Here is a 5,570-nt window from a genome sequence, read left to right as displayed (position 1 = left end):
TTCTCAGCACTAAGATGACTTAACGCAACACTTCGGAAGCGTACAAATTCAAGTGCAATTGGCAGTCTGACATCTATGGTCTTGTTTAGAACAAGACCAGTCCAGCCTGGACTGATGAGGAGATAATGAAGCAATCACCCAAAGAACCTCCAATGGGTACTGCGGAGCATTTTTTAAAAATTTTATTTATGTATTTATTTGAGAGAGAGAGAGAGAGAGAGCAAGTGAGTAGTGGAAGGGCGGAGGGAGAGGGAGAGAATCTCAAGCAGACTCCATGCTGAGCAGGGCTCAACCTCATGACCCTGAGGTCGTGACCTGAGCCAAAACCAAGAGCCAGACACACTTAATCACCTTGAGCCACCAGGTGCCCTGATATTACAGAACATTCTAACCTCCATCTCCTTAACATACCTGTGGGAAAGGTTGGTTTCTCATTCTTATTTCACAGATGAAAGAAGCAAGTCCAGAAATTCTAAGTCATAGAGTTGGTAAATCATGACACTGGGAAAGCTTGTTTATTCCACACCCCAGTTTTTATCCCAGAGTACGGGGCTCTTCACTTCCCTGTGAGAAGAAACATGATACAAGCACCCAGGAGAAACGCTGTGGAAGCATGCAGGTGAGGGCTACCTGGCAGGGTAGTGAGTTGGGGGCAAAATCTACAGTATAGACATGGCAGGGGAGGGAGTGGAATGGAGCTCAGCCTGGCCTCCTGCTCCCCTCTGGAGGACTGGGTGAGTCGGGATGTGCTACCAGCTAGAGGCCAAGCCCAACTTTCACCGAGCCATGGTTTGAGTGGTGTGTTCTAACTTTCTCCCTACGGTGATCGTACCTTGTTCTGTGCCAGGGTCATGAGCTATTCCCCAACTTTCTGGAGACATGAAGCCATCATCTGCCCAGTTTCAGACCAGTTATGACCTGTAGGGAAACAAAGTACACAAAACGTACAGCTAGAGTTATAGGAAGAGCGGAAAGAGCTTGAGTTGTCTGAAAGGAGCATCTTGCAAACGACTCGTTTGGACAGAGCTTGCAAGTCCTGCAAGGTTAAGAGACTCACAGTTCAGGATTATTTCCTTATTATGTCACTGTAAGCTAAATGCCTCCAGGCTTCATCAGCCTGGGGACTCCAATTTGGACCTAAAATTCCTGGCTCTGTTGTCTCCACATTTCTAAGTTCACGGCATTCTCGCTGCCTTCAAGGGTCCCTCTCCTTAACCTTCTTCTCGTCATGAGTCCCTAAGTTGGACCTCCATGCTGCTATGGCCCTGCTAATATTTCTGGGAGGCCATTCCTAGAGCTCCTGCTAGCTCCCCACCCCCCGCCGGCTCATTCCCCAGCTACCCTCGTCAGACAACATTGCTCATTCTCAGTTCCAGGCTGCTGGCTCACTCGTCTTCTCTTGGCAAGGAAATGTTTCCCATTCTGTGTTCTTCTTTTCAAAGAAGGATCCCACAGCAGTACTGCTCAGACTCTCAGAGTGCTTTGCAACCACTTTCTTCTCAGGTGCAATGCCCCACCCCAGCCCTGCCAAGTTGTGTAAGCATTGCGGTCACGGCACTCAAGCCAAGACCCACTCCCCTCCAACCCTTGAGTGCAGTTGCTAAATCCAGCTCACCAGGCTTTGCTGCTTATGCACAAGAGACTTTCTCCTGGGACGTGAGCAGTTCATCTTTGAAATTTAGCTTCTATTGCCTCTCCCACTTACCCTCTTTCCGTTCTCTCTGTGACTGAAGTCCAATATGTGTATTAATGGAGTTCTTTCTCAGACTGCTCCTAGACCACACTCAAACGGATTCTTAGAATGATCCCCTGAGGCCGCTCACCAGACAACTATACACTTCATCCCCACCCTACCTTCACACAACGGCGAATCAAAACATTGTCTGTTTTATTTCAGGAAGCAGTCTGAAATTATAATAATTTATGATTTTCCTCGAGATTCATGATTGTCACAAATGATTCCCCATAGCACAAATTCTTACTAATCCTTTCCCTCCTAGCCTCTAAAAGTATTACAAGTCAGCAAACGCTAACAAGTGCCTGCTTTGTGCCAATAACTGCATTAGGCATTTTCATATATATTTCATATATATTCTCCTCTGTGGATATTCAGAATAACCCTATGCAGTAGGCTTTATTTTCCACATACACAGTTCAAGACCGTAAGGCTCTAAGAGGTCAAGAAACTGGCCCAACATCATTCAGGGTAGTAAGACTTTTGATCTTTGAGATTTAAAACCAGGGATCTTTGAAGTCGTTGTAGTGGTTCCCATTTAATGACCATAACTTACAAATGTTCAGTTTTGCATTTTTCTCTTTTTCATCTATGGCATCTTTTCTTATCAGGATACTATGAATTACTTAAAGACGTTTGATCCTTCTGTTTGGCCATGTTTTGGTACAAAACCAATTACCCAAATTACACATCATAGCTTAAAACAATAAACGTTTTATTATATCTCACAGTTCTGTGGAAAAGGAATTCAGACAGGACCCCATTGGGTAATCCCCCACATGATGCTGGCTACATCACTTCACCAGTAGTAGTCATCTCTGGACGGGCTCTCCTGGAGGGTCCAAGAGTATCTGCCCCCATGAATGCTAGTTGGCAAGGGTGAATGGAAGGTTAGACTTCACTGGGACTGCCCACCACGTTGCCTGCCTTGAGCTCCCAGCACAGGAATCTCGAGGAGCCAGACTTCTCACATGGTATTTCAGGATTCCCAAAGAGGACAGACGTTCCAAGAGGCAGGGAGTAGAAGCTGCTAGTTTCATAAACCAGCATATCAGCACGTACACCGTATTCCTATTGATCAAAGCAGTTGCAGAGCCTGCCGAGGTTCAAGGAGAGGTGACAGAGACCCCACCCTTCCAAAGGAAGAACACTGAAGAAATTACAGCCATTCCTAATGGCAGCTTCTCCCACACTCCCTAAATATATATTCAGTAAATATAAGTGGAAAGAGATAATAATTATATTTTAATATTTTTTAGGTTTATTTATTTTAGAGAGATAGAGAGAGCAGGGGGAGGGGCAGAGGGACAGAGAGGACCCTCAGACCGACTCCTCACTGAGTGTGGAGCCTGACACAGGACTCTACCCCAGGACCCCGAGATCAAGACCTGAGCCAAAATCAAGAGTCAGCCGCTTAACCAACTGAGCCACCCAGGCACCCCAATAATTATATTTTAATACTTACTATTGTTACTGGTTCCAGATGGCCAGACTTACTCCAGTAAGGCAGGCTTCTCAATCTCAGCACTGTTGACACTGTAGGCTGGATGATTCCTCGTTGGGGGCTAGGGCGCTGTCCCGTGCATTATAGAACGTTTAACAGCATCTCTGGCCTCTACCTGCTAGATGCCAGTTGCATACGCCCCAGTTGTGACAATCAAAAATGTCTCCAAATATTGCCAAGTATGCCCTGGAGGACAAAGGTGCCCCTAGTTGAGACCCACTGCTCTGTAGCAAGCACTAGACGTCAGGATACAGTGAAGTATCATATAACCCTCAGTAGGGCATATGTCAGGTTCTATACCATCACCATTTTACAGAAAGGTAAACTGAGTCTCAGAGAGTTAAGTGATACCATGGCTACTCAGTGGGAGAAACCCAGACCCGTCAGACTGCAAAGCTTTTGTTCTTTCCATCATGCCCTTAATTTCCGTTTTCTATTTCAAAATGTCCAGAATCCAGGTAGATATCACATGCCAGATAACCAATTCTCAAAGTCAGAAGCAAAACCCCCGGCACACACCTCCAGCATCACGGAGGCCCAGGGGATTTAGCAAGGGGTCCTGGCTTGATCCTTGAGCACTTTAAGCCCATCTCCAGCAGAGAAAGCGTTGATGCACTCAAAATTAGCAGGCGCCTCTGTTCCCCGTCCTGCTGTTTGCTTACAGAGGGAATTCGAGCCTAATTTGGATCAGCGCCTGACTCCGGGAGCCATGCCAGGCCTCGGCACGGGCAGGCTGGTGCACACGCACTCACCTGGTGCGCAGCCTGTTTCCGGACACAGCCCCAGTGGCTGCTGCCGCAGGTGTCCTGGGGTGGGCTTGCCCTTGCCGCCGCCCCCTTCTCGGACCTCTCGCTCAGAGCAGAGGTCTTCCCCCCACCCTCCCATCCCCCACTGCCTCCCACCCCATCCGCTCCCAGATTTGCTGTCTCTTGCTAGGGGGAGACAAATGTGCATCTGGCATTGGAAGTGGAGGGTAGGACAGAGTCAAGGACACAAAGTGAGGGGTCGGTCCTACCTGGACACGTGATGACTGTGTCAAGGAAGGCTTCGCAGAGGACGGAATGTGTAGAGGTGCCCCAGGAAGAACAAGCGAGAAGACTTCCAAACAGAAGAGATATTTCAGGTGGAGGGAATCTCCTGGGAAAGGACAAGGATGCTGGAAATGTATGGTGTCCGGGAGCCACCCTGAGACACTGGGGACGGAGAGGCTGAATCACAAATCGGAAAGGCCAGGGACTGAGGATGGGTTCTGGGATATTCTTTGTCTGTAAAAGGAAGAGTAGGACTTTAAGGAAAGGTGGGGAAGTTGGATTTGTCCTTCACAAAGATGACTCCATTGCCTCTGGCCAATATGGTTTGGAGAGGGGTGGAGCAGAATGCAAAAGACTGGGGGGGAGGGGTCCTTTAAGAGTTTGTTCCAACATTTTACAGTGTCATCATTCAACAAAATACCAGTGTCATAACTCTTTGCGCTGCAGACACTCGGCTAGATGGCCAAAACGGAGCGCCGTCGTCCTGGCGAACGCCGCTCTCCTGTCCTAGTTAGGACCGCAGGCACAACTCAGCAAAGCTTAGAATCCTCTAGGGAGGGGGTGTCTAGTGGCCTGGGGAAGTGTCCAGCAGGAGAACCTGCACAGTCTGAGGGTAGCAGCTAGGGTTGCGGGCAGTTTGCCTTTGGTATTAGATAAATCAGTCCCCCATCGGCCCTCTGACTTAGGTGATATTAGTTCATCATTTCACAGATGCAGAAACAAAGGTTTAGGACAGGGAGTAAAACCTCTTCCTGGAGGCAAGATTCCCAGCTTATAAACCAGGAGCAACAGCAACATGAGAGGCAGAGACAGATTCTAAATGAGACTTCTTCCCTCTGCTTGGTCCTGCCAGCGCTGTGTGACCTGGAGGTCTCTGGATTCAGTGGTCTTGCCTCTCCCTTCCCTCCCTCGCTCCCTACCACCTCTCTCCATCTCTCTCTCTCTCTCCCTCTCTCTCTCCCTCTTTCTCTGTCTCTGTCTCTGTCTCTCTCTCTCTCCCTCTCCCTCTCCAGGCTACATTGTTTCATGGAGCCACATGGACAAAGCCAGCCAGCAGGTTGACATTGAGGCCGAGATGAGAGCTTGCCGCTCCTTGCATCAGAAAAGCAGACAAGGCCTCTCTGGCAATTGGCAGCCCACACAAAAGAAGCCTGCGTTGAAGGTGACTCAGCTCTGGCCTCAGCAATCCTCCATCATCAGCTGTTAAAAAAGAGACAAGGCAGCTTTGAGGAGACATCAGACTGGTTCCACAGCAAGCCACTGCCCACGAAGACACAGCCGGGAAGACAACACTTGCTTT

At 48.6% G+C, this 5,570-nt stretch overlaps 1 long non-coding RNA gene across 2 annotated transcripts; it reads right to left on the bottom strand.

The window, feature by feature from the left end:
- Positions 1–428: 428 nt before the first annotated feature.
- On the bottom strand, positions 429–4,392 carry LOC117803682. Of its 2 annotated transcripts, XR_004627616.1 has the most exons (4): positions 4,255–4,392; positions 3,201–3,425; positions 833–918; positions 429–564 (listed from the first exon to the last, which is right to left on the bottom strand). It is a non-coding gene; the product is annotated as an uncharacterized LOC117803682 (long non-coding RNA). The 2 variants fall into 2 exon arrangements; XR_004627617.1 differs by lacking the exons at positions 429–564; positions 833–918 and adding an exon at positions 2,475–2,831.
- Positions 4,393–5,570: the final 1,178 nt, after the last annotated feature.

Source organism: Ailuropoda melanoleuca, chromosome 9, assembly GCF_002007445.2.
Source record: "Ailuropoda melanoleuca isolate Jingjing chromosome 9, ASM200744v2, whole genome shotgun sequence".
In the NCBI taxonomy this organism is placed as follows: domain Eukaryota; kingdom Metazoa; phylum Chordata; class Mammalia; order Carnivora; family Ursidae; genus Ailuropoda; species Ailuropoda melanoleuca.
The sequence above is the reverse complement of the archived record's forward strand: the minus strand, read 5'-3'. Positions and strand labels throughout refer to the sequence as shown.